Genomic DNA, 12,063 nt, shown 5'->3' with positions numbered 1-12,063 from the left:
CTGGGCACAGGTATACATAGCAGCGTGCGGACGGACCTCCGATTGCCTCTACGGGCTGCTCTAGGAGCAGAGCCCGTGCTGGCACAAGGCCAGCTAAATCTGAAACAACAACGTGACCTGCACGCTGAGCGAGAGCAGTTTGTGTTTGTTGACAGCCAAACACATAGCAATAAAAGAGACATAATGTGCATGCAGTGATAAAAGATATATCGGCAACAAGGCCGGGAAATTCTACATACAAATATATACGTGAGATTCTCGCTGTGTTGATAATCGTGATACGTGATCGTGATTGATGAACGGAAGAGGCGTCTGACGTTTTCACATCCTTATTACAAAAATAACGTTCATTCGCTAATGATGGGGAAGACAACGAACATAACATTGTTAATTTAACTTAGAGAGCCTTAACTCCGGTTTTCTTAGAATAAAGAAAATGAAGTTCATAAGTATTATTAAGGAGATTATCTTCATATAATCACGAATATTGCAGCAACGATGTTTTATGTTAAACTCGACTTCCTTTGAGTTAAAAAATAATGTTAAGAAATTACGAAACGTTATTTGTTGAATAATTGACGATACACAATAAAGGAACTTAGCTATAATTAATGAAACAGGGTTACAATTCTGTCACAACACCACGAACGCCACTGATCGCTTCTGGAAAGGAAACATCCAATCAAGAGCTAAGGTTAATTCACTCATTGGCAACTTCGCTTTCCGATTAAACTTTATTTTTACTTTGTTATGGTTCTATATTCTCAGACAAGAGATGAAGTAAACACCATTTGATTCATTAATGAGGTGTCTGGCTTTTTAAAAGTTCCATGATTACTTTAAATTATTTAAAACTTGTAAAAAACTATGATTAAATATCGCCATGCAACATCATCCAAGACAGTGACTTATCGCTGTAGTCAGATGGACCACTCTTCCTTCCTTCCTTCCTTCCTTCATGCACTGTCTCCTCCTCAACCGTCGTTGATATTCAACAGTAAAATGTCAGTGACATTTATTGACACGGTCATTGTCCTCAGTAAGAAAAGGACTTTAAATGACTTTAAACGATAGTAGAATAGTCCAGCCATAGTAGAGAGAGAGAGAGAGAGAGAGAGAGAGAGAGAGAGAGAGAGAGAGAGAGAGAGAGAGAGGGGGGGAGTTTATCAATGTTATCAGTGACAAGTGAATTAAAACCAACGACTGACGCGTTTCAATGGTCCCAAATATTTTCGTCTTTTGAAAATCGTGGGTTTTCCTTTCTGATAAATAGGCCTATTGTCTCCACACTGGACATGCATATATATATATATATATACATATATATATATATATATATATATATATATATATATATATATATAGTATATATATATATATATATATATATATATATATATATATATATATATATATATATATATATATATATATATATATATATATATATATATATATATATATATATATATATATATATATATATATATATATATATACTCAGTAATTGGGCGGCTACTTGGAAATCTTAGCTTAATGATAAATAATATTGCCAAGACCAGGAAGAACATTCTTTGTTGTACAAGCTTTCCGAGGTATAAAACCTCATCATCAGGCTGAAAAAACCGACAAGGATGAGAATCAATAAAATTACAATAAAATGAATTGTCATAATAAATCTTCAGCAAAAATACTAACGAAATATATAAAATGAACAAGTAAATACAAACTAAAAAGGGCAGAGACGTAAATAACGAAAAATTAAAAACACAAACATAAAAATATGAAAATAAAACTAAAGTGAAATGTAAACAAACTACCACTCACAAAGTAAAATATTTAACGACCTAATTGAGTACCTACTATGAGAATACACGATAGCTAGTTGAATACCAGACGAGTTGTTGTTCAATTCCAGCTTCATCTTTTAATAGTCAGCGACTCTGAAATTAAAAGGTCAGTCTATTTGAACAAAAGACAGTACCCGAAAATCCAGGTCAGTGAAAGGATGGTCTTGTGTTAAACTGTGTTCTCTAATGGCAGAAAGGGTGGTTTGGAAAGGAAACCTAGTTCTAATAGAAAGACCTCTGTGTTCCAAAATTCTGTGTCTGAGCCAGCAGGAACTGGATCCCACATATCATGACCACACTGCGAACAAGTGAACAAGTAAACGACACAGGAATTAAGGTCCACAGGCAGGTAGGCTTCTCTCTCAAAAGTGATCTTATTGTAAAAGGATTACAGAAAACAAACCGGAAACTGATCTGAGGGAAACAACGCTTAAGTATTTCTTGCAACTTTTTTTCGGACCATATAGCTACTATAACCAAGGTAAGGCAATTTAATGTACTTCATCTTTACTAGCAGTGACCAGGTCTGGGACAAAACTTTTCATTTAAAAAATTTTTCAGAACTTTGTAAAATACAAAAATGGGATATGAGTTTTCAGAAAAATAATTCTGGAGGAAAACCATATCTTGATGAAATAAATTAAAATCACAACAAACATTGTAGGCTCTATTAATCAAAGTGCGTATTGAGTTCATCTTATACAACTTTGGCGAAAAACTGAAAATTCAATCCCAAGCCAGTAAAAGTACTTTTCCCATAAACAGAGGTCTCAAATTTGCCACTATTTCTGTATGGACATCTAAAAATGACAACTTATTATCCTGTTTCCGTCTCGCAAGTAAAAGAAATGTTAGGGTGAAAATTAAAATATTCAAAAACAAATCAACATGTGATAATTCCTCAAACACAAGGAAATGTAGATGATACTTTCCTTGTGTTTAAGGAATTATCACATGTTGATTTGTTTTTTGAATATTTTAATTCGTCACCCTAACATTTCTTTTTTACTTGTGAGACGGGTCTGGGATAATAAGTTGTCATTTTTAGATGTACAGGTATACAGAAATAGTGGCAAATTTGAGACCTCTGTTTATAGGAAAAGTACTTTTACTGGCTTGGGATTGAATTACTAGTTTTTCGCCAAAGTTGTATAAGATGAACTCAATACGCACTTTGATTAATAGAGCCTACAATGTTTGTTGTGATTTTAATTTATTTCATCAAGATATGGTTTTCCTCCAGAATTATTTTTCTGAAAACTCATATCCCATTTTTGTATTTTACAAAGTTCTGAAAATTTTTAAATGAAAAGTTTTGTCCCAGACCGGTGTACAGTACTGCTAGTAAAGATGTAAAGTACATTAAATTGCCTTACCTTGGTTATAGTAGCTATATGGTCCGAAAAAGTTGCAAGAAATACTTAAGCATTGTTTCCCTCAGATCAGTTTCCGGTTTGTTTTCTGTAATCCTTTACAATAAGATCACTTTTGAGAGAGAAGCCTACTCTGCCTGTGGACCTTAATTCCTGTGTCGTTTACTTGTTCACTTGTTCTGCAGTGTGGTCTGCGATACGTGGGATCTAGTTCCCGCTGGCTCAGACACAGAATTTTGGAACACAGAGGTCTTTCTATTAGAACTAGGTTTCCCCCTTTCAAACCACCCTTTTCTGCCATTAGAGAACACAGTTTAACACAAGACCATCCTTTCACTGACCTGGATTTTCGGGTACTGTCTTTTTGTTCAAATAGACTGACCTTTTAATTTCAGAGTCGCTGACTATTAAAAAGATGAAGCCGGAATTGAACAACAAACTCGTCTGGTATTCAACTAGCTATCGTGTAATTTCATAGCAGGTACTCAATTAGGTCGTTAAATATTTTACTTTGTGAGTGGTAGTTTGTTTACATTTCACTTTTAGTTTTATTTTCATATTTTTATGTTTGTGTTTTTAATTTTTCGTTATTTTACGTCTCACCCTTTTAGTTTGTATTTACTTGTTCATTTTATATATTTCGTTAGTATTTTTAAGGAAGATTTATTATGACAATTCATTTTATTGTAATTTTATTGATTCTCATCCTTGTCAGTTTTTTCAGCCTGATGATGAGGTTTTATACCTCAAAGCTTGTACAATAAAGAATGTTCTTCCTGGTCTTGGCAATATTATTTATCATTAAGTTATATATATATATATATATATATATATATATATATATATATATATAAAATATATATATATATATATATATATATATATATATATATATATAGATAGATAGATAGATATAGATATAAACAGAATTCACTTATTTTTCTGGGAGGTATTTAATCGATATTCCGAGAGCTAATCTCTCTCTCTCTCTCTCTCTCTCTCTCTCTCTCTCTCTCTCTCTCTCAGACGCCATTCGGTGAGACATTACTGATACTGAAAATCTCCCTTATCAGTACTGATGGTTATGAGTCTAGACTGTTGAGAAAACCTCGACAATTTCCTTCATAAATCTTCTATAATAAAGTCGTATAAGTTAAATGAGCAATGTTGTATTTTCTGTTAATAACTAATAGACGTTATTTGTGTATTTAGGACAATAACTGATGTATTCAACTTGGTAACACCATAAGGACTCTATGGGTCTAGAGATAAAGCTTGAGGGGAAGCGAAGAAGGGACCGAGGAACACCGCATTCTCGACCTTCTGGCGTCAGGAATAAGGGCGGATTTCCCTCTTCAGGTTGAGGGAAGAAATCGTTATCAAGGAATGTTCTCTCTCTCTCTCTCTCTCTCTCTCTCTCTCTCTCTCTCTCTCTCTCTCTATGTGTGTGGGTGCGGTTTATAGGCCTACGGTTTTGCTTTCTGTATTTTGTATTTTCATAATCTAACCTTCAAGCGCAAGTGGTTCTGAATACAAACTTACTCTTTATCATTACTCTTTTGTTTTTATCCCCATTCTTTTGTTTTTAATTCACCTTCTTTATATATTGATTTCTATATATATATATATATATATATATATATATATATATATATATATATATATATATATATCTTCATAATCCTGCAGCATTATTTAGTAAATTTAAAACTCCACTTTGAAGGACATTTTATGTATTTAGCTGCATTGAACAGCTGGCCAGAGATGATATACTTTTCAAGTCGAAGCCAAACACACACACACACACATACATACGTACATACACGCAAGTTCCTTTAAATACAGATCTCTGAGAGGTCGGCTCACCAGTGAGCGAAAGTATGCGTCCTTTGCGCATGACGTCACGCGCCGGAGCGTCTTTTCCTGCCCCCCCCCCCCCAACTCCCCCAACTCGACAGCACTGACTCTGACAGGCAACAAATAGCACGAAGCAAGGAGACCTTTCCGGAAAATAATAATAATCATAATAACAATAATCGCCTTGGTAATGCTTTTATAATACCATTTACATGATATTATTAAGTCGTGGAGATGGAGCGAGAGGAGGGACTGATCTCGAGACGTTGCTTCACCGAGCAGCCGAGTGTGGGTTCCTCCTCCTCAGGGGAGACTAGGCTGCTGTTTTCGCCGTCTTTCTTCTTACTGTGCTCCTGCAAGCCTTCTGTTTCCTCTGATTCCTGTCGATAATGTTGCTGAGGTGCCGCTTTCTAAAACAACAATGATATTTTGGCGAAAACTCAGGAACCTCGTCGTCAGAAACACCAACCACAGCAGCAGATTTCCTTCCAGCAGCCATTGTTCCCGTGCGTTGTGTTCCTGGTCTAAGACCTTGCCATAAGTTAAGTATATCTGAGTTTAACCAGACCACTGAGGAGCTGATTAACAGCTCTCCTAGAGAGGGCTGGCCCCAAGGATTAGATTTATTTTACGTGGCTAAGAACCAATTGGTTACCTAGCAATGGAGCCTACAGCTTATTGTGGAATCCGAACCACATTATGACGAGAAATGAATTTCTATCACCAGAAATAAATTCCTCTAATTCTTCACCGGCCGGTTGGAGACTCGAATGCTGGGCCAACAGCGTGCTAGCCGAGAGCTCTACCCACCCCGCCAATGAAGAACTTAAGAACTTGCCATGAATTGCTGTCAAAACTTCTCTTAAAATTTTCAGTTTATAAACAAAAGTCGTTCGTCTGATGGTGCACAGAGTTTTCCTTCACTTCTCTAATGCCCGCCCCCCCACCGCCCCCCGGTCTCTGACGTTTTGCTATTTACAACGTCACTTGTATTTGGATACTGAAAGGAAAACTTTTCCACTGCAAATCCCCCGATATATCTTAAGGGCTCCTCTTCGATGATAGACCCCATTGTGTCTGCTTCTGATTTCTGACATTTAGCAAATTCTGTTTCCTCAGGAAACATTTCGTCATTCTGAAGATCCACATCAGATTCCAGGTCTCTGAAAATGATGTTCGTCACACATGCTTCCAAGGCCATTCCCTGTCACGGAAAGATTCGTGAGGGCCGTTTCCATCACGTCCAGATGATACCATTTCATGGGACAACTGGGCAAGGCTTCCACTTCCTTTGTCGCAGTTTGCCTTGCCGCTAACAAGTTCAGTATCCCTGCCTAGCAAAACGTTTTTCAATCTATATTCAAAATGAACTGTATCGGGATGATCATGTGAACCCCCCCTCTTCTGCCTGATGCATCCCCCCCAAAAATTTTTTTTGAAGACAGTCTTGACTCAATCTCCGAACCAAAGTAAAAGAAATGCCATGGTGTTGCCCAATCATTGAGTGGCAAGATAATATCACACCTTTTTGCAATTTGTTAAGGCAGTCGAATTTGGGTTCCTTTACCCTCATTCCCAGCATGACATCAATCATTTTTTGTAGAGCACTTTCCTGGCGACCCAAATTTATCCCAAACGCACTGCAGGCTTTTATGTCACCGAACATCATAGAGGAATTCATGATACCGAACCATCTATTCACTGTAGCTACAAAATCGGCAGTTTCCTTCCAGCCGTTGTTCAGTAGGAAGCCCCCTTTTTTCCCTAAACAATACACTCACTGCCTTCGCTGCACATGAATTTGAAAGTAGCTGTGCAACACACTTTACATACTGTCTTTGTAAGCCACATACATAGATGTTTGTGTCATTAGTTTTATATCTTAGAACAAAATCTGATACGGTTTTCATCAGCATTTCACGGATACTGGAAACAGATACACTATTTCCATAAGAAAACCCAGGTCCAAAAAATGATTTCTAATGAACTTGATCAAATGGGGAGTATCAGCAAATATGATCACATTCTTATCAGCACGTGGGTTTAAAAATTTTTTTTCAGGGTTAGGGGTCAGTCCCGAATTATCTCCAAACCCGCAAACGACTAGGTCCAAGGATCATGGCCAACTGCCACAACGGCAAGGCAGCAAGCTTATTCAACATTTATAATTATATATATCAGTCGGTTTCTTATGCACATAATAACCTCTTGACATAATAACTGCCTGAATTTGATCATGAAATGAAATGAGGGCAATTTTTCTGTTTCCGTCACTATTTCTGACTTTGCCTCTTGACTGATAGAATTATAGGTATATTGGGGGTCAGATTTCAACTAAGACGGTATTAAGAGTTGCACACAAGGTTATATGCTTCGAAAAACACGTGCAATGTTTAAGTGTTTGTCGACGGAATAGTCAAGTGTCTCTCTCTCTCTCTCTCTCTGTCCAAACGCTCGGGCAATTAACTCAAAGCTAAATGACAAACGTTGGATCTTTCTTCGAAGACGACATGAGGGGATGATATGGAAAAGTTCCCTAGGCTCTGCAATAAGCTGTAGGTCCCGTTGCTAAGGAACCAATTGGTTCTTAGCCACCCCCCCGTCTCTATCTCTCTCTTTCTCTGAACGATAGGTGATGAAGTTAAAGTAAATAAGAATTACCCGAAGGCAGACGGAATCTTCGACGTGTTTCTTTAACTGTGTGCTAATAATAATAATAATAATAATAATAATAATAATAATAATAATAATAATAACAGAATGAGGCCAAAATATAGTTAAGAAGTTATTTACGAATAAGCTTTGCTTTTAATTTTCTTATTTTTTATCCATTTCTCGTCTTAACAATGGCTGAATGTTAAGTGTGTTATGTATATATATATATATATATATATATATATATATATATATATATATATATATATATACAGAAAAAGAGAGAGAGAGAGAGAGAGAGAGAGAGAGAGAGAGAGAGAGAGAGAGAGAGAGAGAGAGAGAGAGAGACTTGGCACCTAAAGCAGAATGTATTTTCAAGGTCACCACATATCAGCAAGGGTTAAAAGAAACCTTATTATAAGGAACACTCCACACTGAGCGATTTCAAACAGATTTGTGCTCCTTTTTTCGTTATAAAATCGCTTCATGTTCATTTACGAATGACACGTGTGTCGTTATCTTGCGGCAGAGAACGGTTTAACGAAGAACACGCTTTCAGGCTGAGAAGACACGACTGAGAGTGATCACGGCTTGGAAATACAAGCAGATGAAGCCTTTGGCTTAAAGGAAGGACTTTGGAAGGGCTTGGCAACTTTCTCATATTGAATTGTTTATGTGTGTATATATATATATATATATATATATATATATATATATATATATATATTATATATATATATATATATATATATATATATATATATATATATATATATATATATATATATATATATATGTTTGATTTTAAATCTCTTCTCTTCTCTCAACTGAAACACCCGAATGAAAGAGAATGAAGGAGGACGAAAGTGAACGAAAAGAAGCTGCGAGCGTTGATAACATTCCCGTTAAAGCCAGCCACTCCCTAACAGACTGAGGAGGTCTTGAGAACGTCATCATTCTGCGCGCAACACGAAGCATCAAAGGGAAACAAATGAGCATCATCATTATCGTGAATAAGAGAAAGAGACACGTCAAGTGAACCCCATCCTCCTCTTTCCACGTTTTCATAGGAACAACTTGAACAACACAGCTCTTAGCTCACGATAGCTCCTGTTGCTTTCGTCTGCAGATGGACCTTGGGATGCGATCTGGAGTCCTGTCTGTCTGTCTGTCCGTCGGTCTCGTCCAGGGTCCTTCGTGTCTGTCCACGGGGTCCTCGCTAACCCTTTGCCTCCTTCCCTTTAGTCTGGGGATTCTCAGCAATCCTTCTCCCGAGGTCCTTCGGTTGTGCTAAACACTGACCTCCTGACCAAAATAATCTACAGTAATTAGGACTGACCCCTTCAGAACTAAGCCTTTGCTGATGTTCTCCGAGTGTTTTTTTCATCTGTTGCAAGTAGTGAGGCTATTATTCTCTTCACATACTTAGCATCTTTTGTTTGTGTGTGTACGTCATTTCTTTTGTGTGATAATGATCGAAATTCATCCTGTGGGTTTTATCCCATAAAATACAGTTAATGCATCATTTCTATCTTGTGTGTTTACAGTCCTTTCCTGTTCCTTTTTATACAAATCCTGAATTCTCTCATATTAAAAATGATAACGCTTGAAATGAGCAGCAACTTGTCACACCCACGCCAAGAGAACCAGCAAGGAGCTTTGTTTACATCCGGTAACTCTGGGTAAGGGAAAGTTCGGCCAATCAGAACGCAGAAAGGTGTGGCGGCTGGATTCTCATTGGCTGAGAACGTCACAAGACCACGCCCACCAGACAGACAGCACACACAATGCACAAAAAAGTGAACTGGGACGATACAAACTTTAGTTTTTAATTTAAAGTTTAAGTTCTAAACTTAAACTTTCACTTTTTTCTCGTATTTGCAGTCGATTTTATATATCGTATACAATTTTATTTAGCGTTTATTCATCTTTATTTCAACTTATATTATAACTCCCATAACACGAATGAAATATAAAAAAATGAGCGAAATAAAAAAAAAGTAGCTCAGGAAATGACTATCCGGTGAGAAATTTTGAGAGGGAAGGAAAGACGAAGATGCTCAGAGAGCTTCAAGCTATTTTCGTCCTTATTGCATCAGGTCAATAAGGCTGCTTTCTGTCTACCCTACTATGTAGGTTTACGCCCTTGTGACACAGCCGCTACTACACTCTGCTCTCGGTTTGACTGTTTTTGCTCTTTTAATGTAATTTTTTTAATGAAATTTCTTTACTTTCCTTTGTTGTTTCTGTTGTTTGCAGCAGTTGCTCTGCTGTTTCCTCTCTCTCTCTCTCTCTCTCTCTCTCTCTCCCCCCCACAAATGTTTAAAATTTACGCTCACCCCAGGCCTATGTCACCTGTAAATACGGGTTTAAAGGCATTTTTTTTGTTCGTCTGAACAAAACATCGATTTTCTAGTGTGTGTGTGTGTGTGAGAGAGAGAGAGAGAGAGAGAGAGAGAGAGAGAGAGAGAGAGAGAGAGAGCTAATACAAATTATAAATGATTTATTACAGACATCACAGTAATATCAAAGGATTCATAATATACGCTAAGAATAGTACTATTTTTTATGGCGCTCTCTCTCTCTCTCTCTCTTCTCTCTCTCTCTCTCTCTCTCTCTCTCTCTCTCTCTCGCTGGGTGGAGGGTTGTAAAAGGGTTGTGGGCACAGGGTTGTAGGTTGAGGGGGTTGAGAGAGAGAGAGAGAGAGAGAGAGAGAGAGAGAGAGAGAGAGAGAGAGAGAAGCTACCAACAACAAACTTGGGATGTTTCTTAACGTCAAGGTTTGTCAGAAGAGGAAATGGTTACTCACTGCCTCTTTGAAGTCAGAGAGAGAGAGAGAGAGAGGACTAATTATTGCCTCTTACCCACTTCATTTATCTATTCATTCACTCATTTCTCCATTTATTTTAGGAAAGAGGGAACGGTGTAAGTTCACAGTTAGCACTATGCTGAGAATCATTCTATGACAAAGTTCTGAGCATTTCTCTCTTCCTCCTCCCCCTCCCCCTATGCGCTTTCATGACACCAACTTCTTTTTTTTTTTTTTTATTTAATTCTACTTTGCTTTCGGCTGTTCTCTTTTGCTGTTTTCTTCTTATTCCCGTTATTCTGCACTTTTCTTTAACCTCATCAAGACGACACGACTTCCGTTATTTTTTTCCTCTCTCTTTATTTGGTAAAATTAACGTCATTTCTCTCTCTCTCTCTCTCTCTCTCTCTCATGACCAACCCACTGAGGTACTTCTGCAGGTTAAAGCACACACACACACACACACACACATATATATATTCTCTGTGCGTGCGTATGTGTGTGTACATGAAGTTCATAAGATATACGATACACCAGGACATGAGTAAATGCATCTCTCGCTCTATCAGACACTCCAAGTAGTACGCGTTATTCAGTGACAGAGATAACACGTCTTCATTAAACTCTGGGACTCGACAGAAAGTGCATTTACTGGCAGTGTGTGGACATAAATAGTAAGAAAGAAGAAGAAGAAGAAGAGAGAGAGAGAGAGAAAGAGAGAGATAGAAGAAGGTGAGTTGCTCTTTGATTCAGTAAATGGAAATCATCAATGTTCGCTCTAAATAATATCATTCATAGAAAAGCTATTATTATTATTATTATTATTATTATTATTATTATTATTATTATTATTATTATTATTATTATTATTATTTCATTGTCTGACTGACAAGTAAGAATCGGGATGAACATTTTCGAAAGAATCTGGATAAATGATGATTTTTTGTACGTAGATGGAGGAAAATAATATTTGCAAGCAAATGCCTGTGCCGTCAAAAGCCCATTCCCCCAACCTCTCTCTCTCTCTCTCTCTCTCTCTCTCTCTCTCTCTCTCTCTCTCTCTCTCTCTCTCTCTCTCTTTAATTTTATACATAAATATTTTTTGTGGAATTAACTTCATACCCCCACTCTCTCTCTCTCTCACTTTAGTACATATAATAGGTAAAACTAAATTTCCTCCCAACTGGTTAATTGAGTTCTATTTTTCCTTTCCTTCTTTTCAACAGAGAGAGAGAGAGAGAGAGAGAGAGAGAGAGAGAGAGAGAGAGAGAGAGAGAGAGAGAGAGAGAGAGAGAGAGAGAGAGAGAGAGAATGACGCTACAATAGAGTCAGTCCCGAAAGAGCTCGAGCGCCGTGAGAGCTAGTGGGACAAAATAGCTACTTCTAAATTAGCAATAAGATTTGTATTACATAAGTGGTAACTGGCAACTCTGCCAGATAAAGATATTTGCTTTAGTGTGACAATAGTCATCTTGGGATTTGGATTCCATACTTGGTTTGGTTTGAAAATAGTCGTCTT

The 12,063-nt window shown here is 37.2% G+C and overlaps 1 protein-coding gene and 1 long non-coding RNA gene across 2 annotated transcripts in view; one reads left to right on the top strand and one right to left on the bottom strand.

The window, feature by feature from the left end:
- The window catches only part of LOC136852030 (uncharacterized), a 194,650-nt gene that overhangs the window by 7,416 nt on the left and 175,171 nt on the right, over nt 1–12,063 (bottom strand). The window lies entirely within an intron of this gene.
- The window catches only part of LOC136852025 (uncharacterized), a 38,053-nt gene continuing 37,133 nt past the window's right edge, over nt 11,144–12,063 (top strand). Inside the window, exon 1 of the mRNA XM_067126499.1 lies at nt 11,144–11,276. The gene's annotated coding sequence lies outside the window, so the exon portion shown is untranslated. The remainder of the gene's footprint in view (nt 11,277–12,063) is intronic.

Source organism: Macrobrachium rosenbergii, chromosome 24 (genome assembly GCF_040412425.1).
Source record: "Macrobrachium rosenbergii isolate ZJJX-2024 chromosome 24, ASM4041242v1, whole genome shotgun sequence".
In the NCBI taxonomy this organism is placed as follows: Eukaryota; Metazoa; Arthropoda; class Malacostraca; order Decapoda; family Palaemonidae; genus Macrobrachium; species Macrobrachium rosenbergii.
This window is presented reverse-complemented; position numbering and strand designations above follow the sequence as displayed.